Consider the following 21,057-nt stretch of genomic DNA (forward strand, 5'->3'; position numbering starts at 1 on the left):
GGGTCCCTTATAGTCTTTCATCTGGCGCTCTGCAAGAGAATCAAGCCCCAACGTCCTCAGGGGTCCCTGGTGTGGAATAAAGTAACTTCTCTCCTGTGCATCTAGAATGGCATTTCTTGTGCACCGTCTTTGGGAGATTTATGCTGTGGGTCATACGAGGGACCTGGCTGAGAAAGGCTGCAATGAAGAAGAGCACTGCCCTGTTCAAGGAGGAAACACTGTAAGAGCAACTGCAAAAGAGTTTCCAGCACTGCACGGCACTTCCTGCTTTGCTCGTGGGAAAGAAGAACATTCAGCGTGAACCATACCCGACCCTGCTGCAAGAAAATAACACCCAGCTGATGTGGACGGAACAGAGTCACATGGGTTTGAGCAGCTGAAATTTGCAGGTAGGCTACAGAGTGAGACGACTCCAGTCCCGTAAGAGATTAGGCTCCGTAAATTCCCATTCTTCTCTCACCCTTGAAAGCCTGGACCTCATATGGGTGAGAGAAAGAGGCCAGCTAGCTTAATCCATGAAAATATCAGCAGGAGATCTCGGTATAGTTGTGGTGGAAGCAAAGGGATTATTAGGAGGATGCTGGAGAATAGGATTCAGTGGCTTGCTGTAATTACCAATAATGAACAGAAACTTCATTCAGCCACCTCGAGGTCAGCCCTGCTCATGTTTAGGACAAATACCTCTGAGGACAAGTGGCCCTAGAGCCTCTCTAAGATTGAGACCCTGGGGGATGGTGATGGAAGAAGCGAGATTAAGAAAAGTGAGCTCCTGAGAGGGGTGGTCAAACATTATCCTGGTACCCAAGCTCAGCTCCCTAGTTCTTGCGTTGTTAAAAGGTGCTGCTTTGTGTACACATCACACTAGGCTGGGGTAGCATCCTCATGTGGGATGACGTGTACATGTTCCAGCTTTCTGGTGTTGGTAGAGATGGCGACAGAGGGGATGGTGTGTGGTCACCCAGGAATGGGAAACAAGCGTTCTTTGAGAGAACATAGTGGAGGAAAGTGATTAGATAAATTATTGAAATATATATGGGTTTGATCTTCATTTTTCTTTACCTTATTTCTAAACATATTGTTATGCTGTTGGAGTGTTCTTACCATAAAGATTTTTTTCTTTTTGCAGGAAAGGATTCACCCTGAGCTAACATCTCTTGCCAATCTTCCTATTTTTTTTCCTCCCCAAAGCCCCGGTACACAGCTGTATGGTCCAGTTGTAGGTCCTTCTAGTTCTCTGTGAGCTGCTGCTGCAGTGTGACTACTCACAGACAAGTGTGTGGTTCTTTGCTCAGGAAATGAACCCAGGCTGCCAAAGCGGCGAACACCGAACTTTAACCACTATGCCATCAGGGCTGGCTAACGATAAAGGATCTTGTAGAGCAGAAAATAGAAGTCACTTGAAGTTAACTCCACATTAGGACTTTTCTAAGTGTCTGGACTCATTGAAGAGATTATGCTTGAGAGCATGGAGAGGAAGGAAAAGCGACTTTGGTACAGGGTGGATGGGCAGGATTCCAAAAGTCTCAAAAACAGGACTTTCCTCCAGGTTCATTACAGTACCCTGGGGGAAGGGGCAGGATCTCAAAGGCTGTGAGCTGAACTCATCCATGATCTCGACTGGAAGGAAGAGAACCTCCACGGTAACAGAGATTGAATTCTCCTTCAGGTCAGCGGACTGGGTCCTCAGAATCTAATGTGAGTTTATAAAAAGGAGGCATAGGAATATAACATATTTCACACTCTTCAGTTTGTAATTATAAGGCCAGATCCACTACAAACCATAGCTGTATACGTTGAAAGCAACTCCCCTCAGCCCTGTTTCTGCTGACTCCTACCAGGTGGGTAGGCGATAAGGGCTCAGTAAACAAAATTCTCAGGGGGTAATGAACTGTTTACCAGTCACTCATAACTCAAATGCTTCTCTATCTTACCCTTTGAACTCAGTCTCCTTTCCTCGGTGAATGTACAGGCTCCCATCACAGATGGGCCCTGGCTCTCAATGATGGTGTCCCCATCGCTCAATGTCACATTTCTAAGATCTAGCCCCCTTCCTTACCCTTTCCTGAATTGCACTATTTTCTCCAGTCTTTGTACTGTTCCATCACTTCTACAATGTCTGGCAGCCTAATCTGATCTGCTGCCAGGATTTTCACTTGCGTATCTTGCGTTATCCCTCTAGAGATCACTGTGATACTGATCCACAGTTTCTCTAGCCTTTTCTGTTCTGCTCTTGGCTCAGTCCGAGCTCCTTGATGCTGACCCACAGCACAACACCTGTCGTCTACTCTGAACTTTGAACCTGCAGCTAAATACACTCTTCCTAACATTCTGATGCTATTACTCAATATGATACGGGGAGGTTTTTAGCTTAATAGGTGACTCTATCAAACCAAAACACTTTAAAGATATAACAGTAACAATAGTGGTGGCATAGGTTTTGTTTTTGTTGACTTTTCCCTTTTGTCTTGTTTTTGTTTGTTTTATTCATTTTAAAGTAAAGTGCATGCCTTAATCATTATGTGCAGCCTATTACATCTATTTCTGCCAACTAAGAAGCTCCTGGTAGAGCTCAAATTGATTAGGTCACCAATGTTTTGTTATTTCTGAAACATTTAAGACGATATTGAAATGTGAGTGAGCAAAAAATGAATGCCTTGTAAAGGAACAACTTTAGGCCTCTATTAATCATATTCATTGTTCTGCCTTTGTAGTTTTGGTTATAGCAAATGAAATTTGAAGAACTTGGAGTAGTTCAAGAGAAAGAACTGTGGGCAATCAGAATTGGCCACCTCAAGATGTGTCTCTTTGGCATGAGGGTTCTTTTGGGCTGGTTACTGCTAAGAACTGCAGACATGAGAGAAACTGAAAAGTAGAAGTTACCCTTTGCGAGAGACATTTACATTTGTAAGGGTGTCTCCCTCTCTGTACCAGGAAGAAGGGGGGATGACCTTATCCCTAGAAACTCTTATCAATGCAGAAGGCAAGGATTTAAATCTGCATAATAACCTGACTCTTGTTTGCTGTGCTTTTCTGGTGATTTCCCATAACTGACTCCCCCACCCCCAACATCCTCCTTTGTCTTCAGCTGAAGATGGTATTTAAGGTTGCAACCACCGCCATTTGGGCAAGTTGCTCAATTTTCCTGAATTTCTCCCATGTATACATGTTATAAAGCTGTGTTTGATTTTCTCCTGTTGTTCTGGCTCATGTCAATTTAATTTGTAGCCCAGCCAGAAGGACCTAGAGAGGGTAGAGGATTTCTCTTCCTCCCCTATGGAACTAAAAATGACTCGCAGAATAGTGGTATTTAGATAAGTAAAAAAAAAACAGTTGGAATAAAGAACTAACATGTATATAGTACATAAGAGTGTATAGTGGGGTGGTCATCACTGAACACATGACTTGTTGATCTATAGAACAAATAGATTTGTTTTACCTATTGCAAACATTGACAAATAATCTTATAAAGCATTGAACACGGCTTTTAGAATTTTTTTAGAGTGGTGTTTTTTAATTCAAAGAAGATTATCTGCCTTAATAAATCATCATAATCCAACAGGCACATAAACTCAAGGGCCAGCAACCTTGCCCAAATGAAGAGGCTCTGCTTGTATTTTCCATGGACAGCACAGCAAGTGATGGTGAACTCAGCTTTGCAAAGGACATTCTACTATCTAGCTATTGCCCACCCAGCAAAACAGGGTTCCTGAAGCAATTATTCATAAGTAAACACTTCTGCAGGTAACACCAGTGCGACTGATTAACAGTGACTCATCCACTCTTTTGTGGAAGCCAATGTGACTGTTATGACATAAAAGGTGTGGTATAATGAGAACATCAGCATTTTGGAGACTGTGCATACCATTCCTTTCACCTTAGAAGCAAAACAAATGAGTACCCTGGGATTCAGTGACTTGCCCAAATTCATACGGCTATTAGCAGAATTGGAGCTGTCCTCACTGCTAACAGTGTCCAGTTGCTCTGAAAGACATTGATGGATTCAAGATGCTTATGTGTAATAGAAAACCACCAAAGCTTACAAACTGATCATCATAAACACGATTTAAATACATTTTGAATTTTAAAAATCAACTATCGTTTTTCAAATTATTCAAAGTGCCCACCAGCCTAGAAATGCCATGAAGCCAATGATTTATTATAATATTTAGAATTTTCCTATAAATGTCATAGAGAGTAATTTCCAAAAAGGACTCATCATCAAAAGCAGAAACTTTCATTTCTTCTGTCTTTTGTTTTAAGACAGAGGTGTTTTTTCCAGGCACCCTGGTCCGTATTGGGGAGAAAATGGTAAGATGGACATGGTTCCTGCTCTGCAATGCTTACAGACCGGTGGGATCAGAAGCAATTAAACAGGCTGTGAGAATTCAATGTAAAAGTATTTTAAGTCCCTATTATTGTTCGGGCTCTGTCCCAGGTACTGGAAACAGCAGTACAGCAGGGAAGGAGGCAGGCAAGATGTCTGCCCTACCTTTCCATGGAGGGGAGAGAGATAGAGACAGAGAGATGGAGAGAGACAGAGAGAAGTAAAACCTAAACAAATATATATCCATAAATACAAATGAGTGGCATGATACCACAAAACGGTAAGTGCTACGATGAAGCTAGATTGAGGTAAAGGGAAGAGAGAGCCTGGAGGTGAGGAAGACGCACAGCTCTTTTGGAAGATCTCTCTCAACTGACGCGCTGGAGCAAAGGGCTCGGCGTAAAGTGGGCCAGCCACAGAAAGGCCTGGGAGACCGGTCCAGGCAGAGGAGACTACAGCCTAAAGACCTGAGGGACGGGAGGGATTTGCCTGTTGGGGAAACACCAGAGCCAGGATTGTGGGGAGGGAGTAAAGGACAGGGAGAGAGATCTATAGACGAGGTGGGAGGAGACGGATTGAGAAAGGCTCATAGGTCACAGCAGGAGTCTTGATTTTATTCTCCGTGTGTGGGGAAGCCATTGTAAAAGAGAGGAATGTAGGGCGAAGAGTGGAAGCAAAGGGACCAGCTAGGAAACTAGTGCAGGAGGCTGGAGTGGCCTGGGGGTGACATGACAGAGGGTTTATTGGTGACATTGTTAAGAAAAGCATGTAATATATGTACACATATATATTCACACGTATACATAAAGTAAAGCATAGTTGCTGATGAATTGATCAGATATCGAATGTGAAGGGACAGAAAAAATCATGAAGAATCCTGGATGTCTGCTTTGAAGGGCCATCTAACTCAGCCTCGGAGAACAAGCAAGTTTTCCTGAAGAAATATTCTGCCAGCTTTACTAGGTCAAAATATGTGTGAACCTCTAATATAGATATACCCCAAATATATAACTAAATGTTACCCAAATACATTCAGACGGCCATTTCTGAGACTAATTCTTCAAGAACAAGTGAGATAAATGCTTATAAATTCTTCTTTTTTAATTACTAACCATGAAAGAAGCTGATTGTCAATGAAGGGTGGCAGAATGTTTCTGTTATCTTCCCATTTCGTGTGCGGACATGACACAGCAAGGATACATAGGAAGCGAGCTGTGTGTAGACTGCCTTATTGAAGGTGATAAGCCAGCATGGCTCAGTGAGAAGGAAAGTAGAGATTGGCAAGGAAAGCAAAACCAGTATAAGTTAAGTTGGAAGGATTTAGAAGTCATCTTGTTCAACCACTTGTCTTACAGATTGGAAATTAAGTATCAGAAATAGAGGTAACTCAAAGTAATTTTGCAAAAGTTTTTCTATCTTCTCTGCTCACATAAAACTACATATCATTTAGCCTTCTTCCATCTCACTCTAGATTTCTACAGAAAATATATATGGTTTTTAGACTCAAAAAGCTGTCTAATCTTTCAATATGACAACAAAGCTCATGTTTGATACCTCCTTTCCTCTAACTCAGCTCAAATAATAATAAATCATAATAGATGTATAAACCTAATAAAGTGAACGAGAGGAGAACCTTCAGCGTATGGGAGATTCTAACACATTTCTGCAGAAGAGTGAAGGGATAAGAAGTTACTGAAAGAAGAAGTAAACACAAGGACGTCAGGGCCTTAAATACACGCAGAAATGGCTGCAGTGGAGCCGCCAGACAACCCGGTCCATGTGAGTCATGTCTTCATCTCATCAACAGAAAATAGTTAGAACTGATGATTCAAAAAATAGTGCTATAACTACAGTGTTTAGAAATTTGGAGGCATTTAGAATCACTAATATTCTACATGCCAAACACTATTCTACATTAACGTATCACAATTTGTAAAGCTGACACTTTCATCTCTCTGTTATAGATGAGAACACAGAGGCGCGGAAAATTAAGCCCAAGGTCATCCAGCTAATAAGTGGTGAAGGATTTGAACCCAATAGTCTAGCTCCAGACTCCATGCTTTTAGCCACCACATTGTGCTAACTGTACGTACCGTTGTGGAGGAAACTACAACAAGAATAAAACTAGAAATAGTTAAAACAGATTCCTTCAGAGAAACGGGACTGGAGAGAGGCAGAGATGGGACACATTGAATATTTTCTTTTTAGAAGCTTTGTATTGTCTAATTTTTTAAACATTTGAAATATTACTTAATTAAACAAACAAAATTTAAAAAAAGAAATAAAACTGAGGGTGCTAAAAGCATTGAATGATGTTGGGTAATGTGAATATACTTGGATTGTCCTAACACAGAGCCCATGAAGAATGTTCTGTGTTTTTTCAGTTTCCACGTTAGGATCATAGCGATAGAAAAAAGACAAAAAAACTTTTTACTAAATATGAAATGATCCTTCACATATCAAGAGACTCATATCTTCAAACTTTAAATAGTTCTGCAACAGCCCTCAGTAAACTTTAACAGTGTGCATAGAAGGAAAGCCCAGGCCTGAAGAGCTGTAACTTAAAAATCACAGTCCATACAGCCCAAAGAATCAGTAAGATTTGTTTGTTTTCCCAGATGAACTTAGATTCTAAGAATGAAATTCAAAAAGAATTATATAATATAACCAACACCAGGAACTGATGATATTACTGTGTGAAGCCCACAGTTTCCTATAAAGAGAGACTGCAATTATATAATAATGAGTAATTAATTAATTGAGATGTATATTATTTTCTTAGGCCCTAAGCCATCATCTCAATGTATAGCTCATGAGTATTAGAGAACCAAGAAAATGCAGTCAAAACAGAACTTTGAAAGTGATGGCTTAAGACAAAGAAACTTAATTGGCTACAGCAGTTTTCAATCTAATGGAGCAAAAATCAGCTGTGAAGTTTCTTAAAAATTCAGATGGCTGGACCCACTGCTTGAAACTTCTGTTTACTTGGCAACATGTGCAGCAGAGATATTGGCAAAAAACAAAACAAGAGCAACAGTAATTTAAAAAACCCATTCTGCAGCCAGAATTGGAAAACACTGACCTAATTAATAGAACATCTCTGTTTCGGATAGATTATTTCAGTTTGAAATAATCTGGTGACTCAACTGGAAACCATCTATCCTAAACACAGAAAAAAAATGTAATATCCAGCCAAAAAAAGTGAAGGATAATCGGGGCCAGGAACTCACTCCGTTTTCATCGTTCCCATCAATTCTAAGAGAAATAAAACACCAACAGGACAAAAAGAGTATTAAAGAGCGTCTGGGGGATATTTCCTGAAGCAAAACGAAAGTCTGTGGATAACATGGTCTTTCTACCATCAGACTTATAGCAGTACCACAATCTGCCCACAGATTACCTGATACTTCTCCCCTCAAGACGTGGATCTCGATTTCCTTCCCACTGGGTGTGGGAGCTGGCCTTAGGGACGTGTTTCTCAGAGGTGACTGTGTGTGAGGGAAAACTCCTCCACAAACATATAGAACCAAATATCCACACTCTTCCCCCAAAAGGACATCAAGCCGTTTGCCAGAATAACTGTACAAAGCAGAAAGGAGGATATCCAGACCTTTCAGGGCCTCAAGTATGATCTGATGTTGACATCAGGGACATAAAAGCAAGCAGGGCCCCCAAGCTGGACCGTGGGCTAAAGGAGATCACTTAACAAGGAGTCTAGGGCCCCAAACCAAAGATCCCCCGCCCGTGGTTATCTCCTGATCCCCAAGTGCCTAACTGGTGCAGATACATTTGCAGCTGGCAAAACCATTCTATTGGTTCCTTAACCTGTGGTGTCTAAGAGCCATTATGGTGGCATCAGAAGAAGCAAGTGAGAATTCCTGGAATTCCTCCCTCCTGAGACTTCAGGAGCAACACCGCATTCTGGATAGAATTGCAGGGGTGCGCGCCATCCTCAGAGATTTAAGAACAGAGGTGTAATGGTTTCCACGATGTTCCCATTTAATTCTTTTGAACGGCCTTTGCAAAAACTACGTGGATGACCATGGAATGCCATAGACTTAACCAGGTGGCTCCAATTGCCGCTGCAATGTGGATGTTGAACATAACAGAACGTCTGGCAAATATAATTTTTTTAATCCCCACTAATAAAGAGAATAAAAAATTAGTCCGCCTTTACACGGGAAGGGCAGCGACAAGCGTTTACAGTCGTGGTCCAAGGCTGTGTTAAACGGCCTGCTCTCTGTCTCTGTCACAGTATAGTACACAGGATTGTACTTGTGCTTCTTCATACTCTTCAGAACGTCACTCTGGTTCAAGAGAGAGAGGGACTATGACATCATGCAAACCGGAACTGGTGAGTATGCAGCACAAGTACTCTGATGGCCTAGTTACACACCTTTGAGCCAGAGGTGAACGGTGAACCTACAAGATTCATGGGCCAGCTCATCAGAGAGGGTCTTAAGAGTGCAGCGGTGTGTTGATCTTTAGGACACCCCCATTAAGGGAAAAGACAAGTTATCATACCTTGCACTCACCACCTGTAAGGAAGAGGTATACAGTTTGGTTATTCTATTTGGATTTTGGAAGCAGCTTATATGACATTTGAGCATACTGCTCCGACTAACTTATCAGCTGACTCAGAAGGCTGCCAGCTTTGAGTAGAGTCAGCACATGAGAGAACTCTGGAAAACGTCCAGGCTAAGAGCTGAGAAACCTGCTAAGAGTTTCACAGACTAAAGACTTACCTAGGGGTCAATCTTTGACTCCAAACCAATGAAAGGAGTAGAGATAAAAATAATTCCAGTTTCATACCCTGTATAATGATACATGTAGGTTTTATATAATACTCTGTTCTTGTATAGATGCAGGAAATGGAATACCGCTAGGAATCAGATTCCCGCTTTATTCAAGAAGAGTAAGTAATAAGGTAATTTACCCTGAACACATTCACAGTTGACTAGCTTCCTTGGTGCATTCTACCACCTTTAGATAACATACTAAAAACAAGTCAATGATGTAACTGGGATAGCGAGAGACACATCATTTTCTTTATTCTCTGCATGAATATTTGATTCATACTGAAGTGAAACATTTTTAAACATTTTCTTAGGAGTGAATTATACTTTAGTTCATGAAAAAAAGGCAGTAAAAGCATAATTATTTCTTTGATCTTTTACACGTTTTTAAAAATATATATGTACTGGTTAAGAGTGTAGTCTCTGAAGTCAAATAAACATGGGTACAAATTTTGCACTGCCACTGACTAACGTGGGCCCCCCGCATCTGCATCTGTGGATTAAACCAACCAGAGATGGAAAGGCCTACAATGGCTACATCTGTACTGAACAAGTGCAGACTTTTTTTCTTGTCACTATTGCCTAAACAATACAGTGTAACAGCTATTTATATTGTATTAGGTATTATAAGTAGAGACGATTTAAAGTGACAGGAGGATGTGCACAGGTTGTATGCAAATACTGCACCATTTAACACATGGGACTTGAGCATCTGAGGATTTTGGTATCCATGGGACCAATCCCCTCTCAGACATGGAGGCACGACTGTAAGTGATATTTCATTCATATTCATTCTCCTAATGGTACAATGTTTGTAGAAACTTTATAATTTATGAAATTATGTGACTCTTAAACAGAAAATTGCAATGCCTAGCACCATCTAGAACATAAGAAATGTTTAATATATGTTAACTACAGTTATTGCCATTGTGGTTCTCCTTACTTTGCATATATGTACACATAGACACATGTATTTTATATATGATTTTTATTTGTATTATGACATATATACATGAACTCTCACAGGCTCCATAGCCTATACATATCTATATATAGACTATATATACATATCTATATATAGACTATATATATATATATATATATATATAAAACTGAAAAGGAGATATTCTTTTAGCATAACGTGAGATGGTCATTTAAATTCACTGTTTGCATTTTCATTCATTTAATAAATAATTGCTGGGTGTGTCCTAGATGCTAAATTCTGTCTTAAGACTAAGAGTAAACAAGACAGGCTCCCACTAAAGGAGCAGACATTGTACTTGAGAGCAAGGAAGAATGATACCTATGTCTGTAAGCATCCTCATATTTGTATCTTTTATTACAAGTACTTTTACTTTTCCTCTCCCAGAGGGTATAGGGAATGCATCCCAAACAAGGATGCAGCAATTCGAGCTTAGTTACCGGAATTCAATCCTTGTTTTCTGCTTAGCTCCTGCGTCTAACACATCAACAGTGCATGTCACTTGGAATGACTGCTCTGCAGTGTTCCAGACGCACATCTGAGCCAGGGAACACAGTAAGCTCAAAGTCTCTTTTATCTCTTTACATATAGTTAGAACCAACCCTCACTAGGAAATAAAAATTGAACACCTTTCCCAGTTATATTCACCACGCAACCTAAATAAAATGCTGAATGCTCCCTAATCCACCAAGTTTTCAGTGCCACATTCAGAGGGACACGATCCAGTAATTAAAATAATTCAAAGCAATGTGCATGTTTACCCCTGTCTCCCAAAACATCAAAAGTGGATTTGATCCATAATTTCTGGTATTTGGGTGTGATTCATTAATTACTCATCTCCCTTTTTGTTTTTGATCTTTAACTCTTCCTCCCCTCACACAACACTTCTCTCTAACAGCCAGACCACATGGATCCTTCTTCTTCAATTATTTATTGCACACTATCTATTTATTAATTATTTAGGGAAGTAACTTGGAACAAGCCAAAGCCCTGTGAGGACTAGATAGATGCCGAACAGCACATTCTGAAGAGACGCATAAGTTCCTAAAGTTCCCACAATTTTCTTGGAAATCAAACATAGTCATCCGATATCCAAAGAACATATTCCATGTAAAACTCACTACTGATTCCAGAGACATTTCTTTTTTATTGAGGGTTTTCCCACTATTATTATATTCGTGCATTTATTAGTAGTATTATTTGATGACAGTAATTACATAAACATTTCTAATATGAGCATCCTTAGCTCAAAATGTCTACTGCCCTTTAAATGTGATACAGTATCATAAATTTATGAGTTCACCAGAGTTCAATTAGTAATCAGAATTAAGGGATATTATATAATATTTTAAGAAAATCAAATGTTTGTGTTACTTTTGTGTTATCTAAGTTCTCTGTAAATTTTGAGGAATTTACATGGAAGTTCAAGTTCTTCTTTATCTAGGAGCTTACTTTTCTTGTAGAGTCTTTTCATTCATAAAAATTTAAATCAAAAGATACTTAAAGCATCAAGTTATAGACAACTCTTAGGGGAAAAAATGGTAATAGATACTCAGTCTCTCTTGACCAGAGTTTTCACAGGAATGTGTTGAGTTCAATAGTTGAATTGTACTTATTTGGGGTTTGAAGAAGCCATAGAAGAGAAATGAAAGTCACTAAATTTGTATCTGGTAGGACAAGAAAGGAAGAAGTTCTAGAGGAATCGTCATTTAGACAAGTTGGAGCTGCCTCACTTCACAGTGGCAGGGATCCAGGCTACTTCTCTCTTACTATTCTCTGGTTGTGGCTTGCGGTCCCGTGGTCTGAAAGGTAAGTCTTTCAGAATTCCAGCTGAAGCTTCCGCCATGGCCTCTGCCTTCCATTTGTCAGGACGAAGATGTGGAAAAGGAGCATAACTTTGTTCCTTAACGACATTCCCCATACACTGAACTTAGTAGCATTTCACCTGCATCCTGCTGGCCAGAATTTTGTCACATGTCAATGCATGTTTGTAAAAGAAGCTGGAAAATGTCCTCTTTGTTCTAGACAGCCAGGTGCCTTCATGATCCGTTCCAAGTCAGTTTCCTCATCCTTGAAGATAACCTAAAAATGTGCTTGCAACTTCTCGTCCTCCACGCCCTGTGCTCCACGTTATTTCCTCAGTGCTCACGTAGCTGTCATACACATCCCCCTCAACTGACCTCCGTGCTTTCATTCTTTCTTCCCCTGAAGCCATCAACTCAACATGCTAGAAATTCTTTCCAAATAGTAACTCTGAAGAAAAAGATCTATGCTATCTGTAGGCAAAGTTCAGAACATCTTACACAAAATAATGTAGACGAGAGCATGCAGCACTGTGCTTTTCACAAAGAAGTTAGACCCCTTCTATGCCCAGCGCCCCTCTTCGTACACATCTTCTTGAACTTGGTGTTCATATGATCCAGATGTCAGATATATGACAACCCTTGTTTCCCTTTTGTCTCTTATCCTCTCAAACATCTTGTTCCCAAGCAATCCCAGAGTGACATTACCCCAGTGCTGTTGCTTAGAAAGTTCCTTTTAATTCAAATGTCCTCCCAGGCTTTTCCATCATGAAAATGTAATTTTCTGAAGCAAATATGGTAAAATATTAATAATAGCCCAATAGAAAGGCTTGGTATATGGGTTTCACTCTATTGTTTGTTCCAATTTCTGTGTTTTTGAAATTTTGATACTAAATACAAAAAATACTTTTTTAAAGAAGTCCAATTTGTTCCTCAAGGGTAAAACAACTCTCTAAGATGAAAATATTCTTTCTTTCTCTCTTTTTTTTTAATGTGGCTGATGGGATGTGGCTCTCATACTGTCTCTTGATCTTTAGCTTGTATTGTAGCCAAGCAGTGTATGTATACTGATTTCTGCTTCACAGACTGTGAGCTCCATGTGGGCGTAAGGCATGCCTCACTCATCTATGCATACAAAATAAAGAACTCCACAAAAGGACAATAAACCCTAATATCTCAGTTCAGAATGCTATAACAAAAATACCACAGACTGGGGATTAGGACTTCAACATATGAATTTTGAGAGGACCCAAACATTCAGTCCATGGCACCTAATATCTTGCATGCTTAATTGAACTAAAAAGAAAGATACCTATCTAGCACATGTCTGTGAGTAGAATTGGCTTCATGAAGTATTAGTGAAGAAAAATAAAACACTCTAAAGAAATATTTATCAACATGAGAAACTAGTAAAAACTTTGGAGAAGACAGTTAGGTTTTTCTACAAATTGTTGACAATTTTCTAGACGATTGACGAAATTTTGGCTGTTAGCATCATTCCCAGCAGATCATTTTTTACATCCAAAAAGCATCTATTAAGACTTGAATCAGGGTTTTCAGCCACATGAAATCACCATTCATTTATCCTCCAAGTTCATAGCCACACATATCACATGTTCAAACATGTGCATGTTGTAAGACTGAGTCATGACAGGAGAATTAAAGGTCATAAAATTTGGTAGATTGAGCCAAATAAAAAGTATTTATTAGAGATATGGAAATTGGCTAAACAGAAGAGACATAGATGCATAGAAAAGGGAATAAGTCACTAAGTATAAATATGATTATCATTGAGAGATGGGCACCTGAAAGTTGAGTTAGAAGTTTCTACATAGTTCTTTAGCATTCATGAAAAGTATTCCTAAGCTAGTTCTATAAATGTCTTACTTCACACTAAGTATTTAGTCATTCTCAATGAATCATTTTGACTCCTTCAATTCTTCCCAAGTTAGACAAGCTATATCAGCTACCTGATCAATTCATTCAAGGATTTGTGGCCCAGACTTGGTAAAAGCAAGAAAAACAGAAACCTAACTGTGTTATGGAGCAGTGTGAATTTCTGGATGTCTTATGGATTATCAATGTAAGTTCTATGTCCTGATATTTAGCACATTTGAGGAATGAAACTATTCAAAGCAATCATTTTAGAGCAGTAGCTCGAGAAACGTCAGTGTAAGTCGCCCCCATTTACACAGCAACTCTGCAGGAGAAATTACAATTGATGTATTCTTGCAGGAAAAGCTTATCAGGACAGGTTCCCTCTGGGTCACCAGGATGAAGGCTAATGCAGGGAGCACAGGAAGAGTAAGGGCAGGGCTGCCTGTGTTCCTGATTGAAGGCAGGAAATAGCAGGGAGACTGTTCCTCTTGGCTTATATCCCACTAATTACGTTTACAAGTTGTTAATTGAAAGGCAGAAGGGTCTCTTGGCCAAGATAAGCAGGTTTATCTCTGCCATCAAAGAACAACATTAATCCCCGAAGTAGTTTGCCCCCAAAATTTCTTCCTGTTTTGTGGATTCTTGCTTAAAAACTTTGCTCCTTTCCAGCTGGTGTGACATTTACAAAGATTGCACGATGCATCAGGAAGTGAAATGAATACTTTCTGTCCGTTGTGTTTTGGGGGGTAAGCTGTCCATCCTCACAGCAATCATGTTGTTTGGGTCTGAGCACCACGTTCCCCCAAAAAGTGCATTGTCGTTTCGTTTTATCGAGGCAAATTCACAGAGTCGCCGAAGAGAGCCTATCTTAATCTTTTAAGAGTCATCTGAGGGATTTCGAACCATCCTTAAAAATTGCAGACTGAGATTAAGAAAGGCTTTCGGGACTGGCTGAAGCTAGGGTGCCGTGCCTACTAACGACTGCGAAGCAGTGGGAGGCGACTATCTGGTTTTCACTACGAGAAACCGGATGACTTTGTTTTAAACTAGAGCAACCCTCCTTCTCTTAGCTTGGAGATGACAAGTGAATAGGAGGGAGAATGGGGAGGAGAGCCAGAAAACAACAAACCTAACACAAAAATAGGACTTGAAAAAAGGAATAGCATCCTACATACAGAACGGGGTGGAAGATCCTGTGTGTAGAGCACAACTCAGGCAAGTGCTTCTCCTGGAGGCAGGACTCGCCTCTCCTTAAGGAGCCATCCTCCCGCATGTTGGTGTTGTCTATACTGGGAGATGGAATGTGGGGATGGAGGGCAGGTGCTGGAAGAAGAGGCTGGCCAGCTTACACACCTGGGCTCCTAAGTTTAGGATTTTGGCTTTTCTACTTACTTTGTCCAATTGGGCCAGTTACTTCAACTCTTAAGTTTCCATTCCCTCAACATTTGAATACTAACCTCAGGGGTCAAGTCTATTAAGTAACGTATTTTCATATGCGTGTATTAAGTAACACAATGCATCTAGAGATTACTGTGTGGCCGGCACTGTTCTGAGCGCTTTCATTCACCACCTCTTTATTCTGCACAGCAACACAAAGAGGTAAATATCATTATTACCCCCTTTTATACGTGAGAAAACTCAAATAAGTTAGAGTGTGCAAAGTTCTTGCCACAGCCTTATACGCAAGTGGAGCTCAATAAACAGGAATCATTGCTGCTTAAAATATTGCCCATGTACTTTATATTTTGGGGGCAAAAAAGTTGCTTAAATGATGAAGCGATCTAATTGTTGAAACTAACTAGAGAGAGAATGTAGCCAGCGACAAAATTATTTGGATAGAAAGAAAATATCCCAACAAATAATTAAGGAAAACCATAATTATATGTACCAGTGGACTCTTATTGAACTAGGAGTTCCTTAAAAGAAAAAAGGCAATTATTCATCAAAATAGTGTAATCATTGAAAGGTAAAATTTCCTCCTCTTAGATTTAGAATACTTTACCCCTCTCAGCTTCAAGAATGAGAATTTCAGTTTTTAGTTCTGTCAGTAAAGTGTAGACCCATTAAGTGTGAGAACTATAGTGAGTAATAGCTATCCAGGCAATTCCATTTCACACACAACTAAGAGGGAGCAATTGATATTTAATGAGTTTTAGCTTTCTTTTTATAAAAAACAAAAATAGAGGGCCAACATGCTGGCACAGAGGTTAAGTTTGCTCGTTCTGCTTCTGCAGCTCAGGGTTCACCGGTTGGGACCCCAGGTGTGGACCTATGCACTGCTCATGAAGCCATGCTGTGGCAGGCATCCCATATATAAAGTAGAGGAAGATGGGCATGGATGTTAGCTCAGGGCCAGTCTTCCTCAGCAAAAAGAGGAGGATTGGTGGCAATGTTAGCTCAGGACTAGTCTTCCTCAAAAAACAAAAAGGGTAAAATTCTTAAGATCTATGGGTTTTCACAAGTGCTTCTTTCTTTCTTTTCTCATAGTTCAGAAAAAGCAGTGGGTTTTTAATAATTCCCTGTTTATTTCCCTTTTAAAATTTTTATGTCCTGCTAGTTTTTCAGAAGATATTCTGTAATACAAGCCCAAGTTTGTTGACAGCTACACGATGCCTCAGGAATGCGATGTCTTCTTCTCATAATTACTTTTCCCTTCTGGTTACATCTCAGGGGACATGCCAAACAGTTCTTTGACAGGCACATTACCACAAATTCAAATAAGTCCTGGGAACACTTTTGGCCTAGTATTTGTCCCTAGGGCTCCACCTTAGGAACAGTTGGCCTCCACTTGGTAGAAACACTTGCCAGTTGCTTTTGGGAGTCAACTGGATCTAAATTTTGCGGTTTACTGCAGCCATCTGGATCCTGATTATCACTGGGGAAGTGGAGGAGGACATCACTCCCATCGTACAATGGAGACAAAAAGTATTTATTTCCTCTCAGGCTGATTGAATTTTAAAGGGAAAGGTTAAAACGGAGTATATGAAAAACAGAACTTTGGCCCGTTATGTTCTCACTACCTTCTCGGGTAAGTTTGAAAGCAATGCATAACCTGGCAGCTCCTAAGACCGCCAACAGCAGGAAATGAAACAATCTAATATTAGATGTTAATGAGGAAAGTCTCTGGGGATGTGCAAAAATGTCCTTTTGTTTATTTTCTTTTGTGTCATTAAGTAAATGTTGTCAATCGTAGGTCAGAGGTTCTGGAATCCTTCCAAAGGCCAACTCACTTTTACACTGAGCACAAAAGCCAAGAGAATCATGTGGAGCTAATAGGAATTCACTATGAAAGAGAAAACACCCGTGATAAACTAGTTACATTAAACAAACAAAAGACACAACTACCAATTAAGATAAAGTCAAGCTGTCAAACGGTGATAAGGGTTAGTTGGTAACAAACAACAGTTGAAGAATTAATGAAAAAAACCCCTATTTATGACATGTGCCATTTTGAGAGAGAGCGAGATTGAGAGCGAGAGCTAGAGAGAAAGACAGAGAGAACTAAAACTGAGAACCTCGGTCAGTGCTTGCCTGTGGAGAAAACCCCAGCCTTCAGTCATAACCTCAACTCTGACTTGTTGCCAATTCAACGAAGCCTTTCCTAAAACTAACCCCTACCCCAAAAGCACTAATAAACCCGCCCACTGCAATCCCACCGACAGAATATGCATTTCTGTCTCATATTTATGCCATTATGCCTTCTACTATAGCAAAGTGGACACGTCATTCAATTATGGATATCACAAATACTCATTGATCACTTTCTATTTACCAGAAAAATTTACCAGGGTCTTGGTAAATGCTGGTGAATGGACCTGCTATTGGGGAAGACAGATAACAAATAAACCATTAAATAAATCTGTGAAGAAATGGATTAGAAATTTATTAATTTGACAAACTCATGCAGCATTTCAGATAGAGACAACAAGGACAGGGAGACAAGAAGATGTGACGTGTGACTGAGAGTAGAGGAGGTCTAATGGGGCTGGTGGAGAGATGGTGATGGCGCCACACCACAGCTGTGACCTCGTACAAAGGGCCTTCAGTGCCAGGCCGAGGAGTTGACACTGGATCTTCTAGTCCAGAATGTCAATTGGTAAGGATTCAGAAATGTACGTTTTGGACAAGCTTCCAAGACGATTCTTACGTAAATCATCCAGCCCAATCAGATAAAATAACCTTTTTACCATTGCCAGAGATCATTAGCATAGCTGATGTATTATTTTTCCAACATGATATAGCCTTATTATTTTTTCGTATTCTTAGAAGCATACAATATTGATCATTACACAATGATTTTTCAATTGAAACACAAAATTACCATGTTTATAGGTAAAAAATGTTTAAATATCAGTACTTGCATACACTTACTTACTAAACGTTCATGACTATTTAAAGAAAATAATGTCAAATATTTTAGGGCTTTTATATCTTGGAACTTACCATTCAACATAGAATCTTTGTCACAAACCCTTCAAAAATTGTCTTAATGAGTCAATGTATTCAGTGCATATTCATGTATCCTCCAAACGCTGGTTGAGTGCCTACAACGGGCAGGCATTGTTTTAGAACATAAGGACCCCACAGTGAAGAAGGCAAAAATCTTTGTTCTCAGAGAGCTCATGTTAATAACATGGATAATCTTTTTAAAGTCACCATACAACTAGGCTTAAAGAAGGAAAACATAGATTCTAATTTTGTCTTGACCCTGAACTGGCTGAATTACTTTGGGAAAAATATCCAGGGGCCGGCCTGGGGCTGAGTGGTTAAGTTCACAAGTTTCACTTCAGTGGCCCGGAGTTTTACTGGTTCGGATCCTGGATGCAGACACGGCACCGCTCATCAGGCCATGCTGAGGTGGCCTCCCACATAGCACAGCCAGAGGCACTCACAACTAGAATATACAACCATGTACTGGAGGGCTTTGGAGAGAAGAAGAAGAAAAAAAAATGAAGATTGGCAACAGATGTTAGCTCAAGTGCCAATCTTTAAAAGAAAAGAAAAATATCCAGTTCTCAAATCCATGACATGAAAACTTTTTATTATGTAATCTCTACATATCAACTAGCCATAAATGCCAAGCTTCTGATTTCCCCCCAGGTTTTATAAACTGCCATTCTTTTCTCAGATTTTTAAGTCAATCATTTATTTGTGCCATCCTCTTTATGGTAAGAGTTCCATTGTGTTTATTGCTTCTTTTTCACTTTCATTTCTATTTGTGCCTCTGATCGGTTTTCACTTCTTTACTTTCACTTCTTTAATTTCCTCTTATTATCTGTAGGGTCACAGAACTGATATAAGACAACAGGCAAAACAAAGCATTGCCCAGCCATCCCTAGGATGACAGATTCTCAGCACGAGAGCTCTGGAAAGCCTTATAGGAAAGGATAAAGAACCACAAGAAAGCAGACTCTACTCCCTCTGAGAAATACCTCCATGACCTGAAAACACTGTGCTTTCTTTGGGCCAAATGTCCCCACAATACAAAGGAAAGGAGAGAAATTAAGAAAAAGAAAACAATGTTGGTTTCAAGCATTTATAAGGGCACTCGAGTTTTACATATTTATTTAATCTTAAATTTGCGGCATTTAAGATAACAGGTAGTAGTAGGCTATAAATGAAAATAATGTTAAGAATTATTTTTAAACATTCAATGTATAATGAAGAATAAGCTAATCACAATGACTGTCCTTTTACAATAGCTTGAAAGGATAAGATGGAAAGATATCTGTAACAAAACTGTGATTATTCATTCCTTTATTCTTTCATTTACATGGACATTTAGTCAGTAAGTCAGTCAGAAAATCAATAAATATGTTTTAAAGATCTTCTGTGCCTCAGGGACTCTAGGGGAGACGAAAATAAAAAGGACAAATAGGACGTGTTCCTTGCTCAGATGATCTCCACTTGAGCTCCTGACCCGCACAGTTTGTTCTCCAGGAAAACTAGGAGGAGCCTAAAGCTACTGGGGTCACCGGGAGGGAGGAGGCGCCGGGGGAGAGGGCGGTTCTAAAAAGGATTAGAGCCTCTGGACAACACAGTGAGTTTCCAAAAATTCAAAATCCCAAATCCCCAAATTTTCCATCCCATAAATTCTCTAGGTAGGACTTTTAACTAAAAGAAATCAAGAATAACTTTGTGCCCGGAAATGCTTTCCCAGGATCGCAGAAAAAGCTGAATGTGCCTTTTTACTTAGTGTCTGCTGTGAAATCCCTTTTGGCTGGTTGTCAGGATGACTTGGTAGGTAGAAAGCCTTAAAGAAATCAGGCTTTAGGCAGATTGTAGAAGCAGTCAAGGAAAAAAGTGCTTTTAGCAATTCTTATTAGTCCAAGGATGCCGCATTATCCTCCTCCACACTAACATTGCCTACATGAGAGGAAAATCCAAGAAAGCTTATTTCAAGGAGTATTCCAAAGGATATAAATGAACACCTTAGGATTTCTTTGCCAACTGTCACAACTATTCGTCTTATTCAGGGATAGCATAACACACAAATGACAGCAGAAACAGAAACATTGCAATTCTCATCTGTCCACGACAATTTGCGTAAGAATTACTGAATGAAAGTTTGAAGGTAAATTAGAGTAGGGCTGTCAAAACTGACTTTAGTGGAGTCCTGGTAAAACGGAGTCAGAGCCGCCTTTCCAGAGAAACTGCCTTGCTGTCTCGAAACTTGGAAGGGGCCAAACCTTTGGGCTGGATCAAAATGGCAATTGTTTTACAGGCAATTGTTTGAGAGTTCAGCAGGAGAACGGATATCCTGGTCACAAACACTGAGGATGGTGGACTTTCTGAAGACAGAATCAACAGTCAATCAATGTTCAGCCAAGACTAGCTGTCTGCCTCCAACTCCAATTAAAATTCTTTGTAATACAACCTCCCTTCTTTGCGTTTAAAAGCCCCTGACTTTTACTCCCTAGTGTGACTGTGTTTGGGTTTCTACTTGAATCTGTGCTCCACGAATTGCAATTATTTGACCCCAAATAAACACTTTGACTCTTCAACTGGCTTCTGTTTTTGCGGGTTGACAAGGCTTTGGATTTCTTTGATTTCATAAATCCAAATTCTGAACTTTCAATCTAAGATCCTCTTTGACGTGATTCCTTTGCATTTCTCTCGGATGGACCCAATACTTGTTGGCACGGTGAGCATTTTCTAGTATTTATACCAGTTTGCATGGAAAGGGTTTTTTATTCTTTTGAAGAAAGGCTAAAAAGCATGTTCATAAATATTCTTTGCATTTCATCCATGTTTAAGACCCCAAAGTTGATGAAT

The 21,057-nt window shown here is 39.8% G+C and overlaps 1 long non-coding RNA gene across 1 annotated transcript; it reads left to right on the plus strand.

Moving 5' to 3' along the window:
- Positions 1–271: 271 nt before the first annotated feature.
- On the plus strand, positions 272–3,473 carry LOC139082739 (uncharacterized). The gene is made up of 2 exons (XR_011538927.1): positions 272–389; positions 1,127–3,473. It is a non-coding gene; the product is annotated as an uncharacterized lncRNA (long non-coding RNA).
- The last annotated feature ends 17,584 nt before the right edge of the window (positions 3,474–21,057 follow it).

The sequence above is a fragment of the Equus przewalskii genome, chromosome 4 (assembly GCF_037783145.1).
Source record: "Equus przewalskii isolate Varuska chromosome 4, EquPr2, whole genome shotgun sequence".
NCBI classification, from domain to species: Eukaryota; Metazoa; Chordata; class Mammalia; order Perissodactyla; family Equidae; genus Equus; species Equus przewalskii.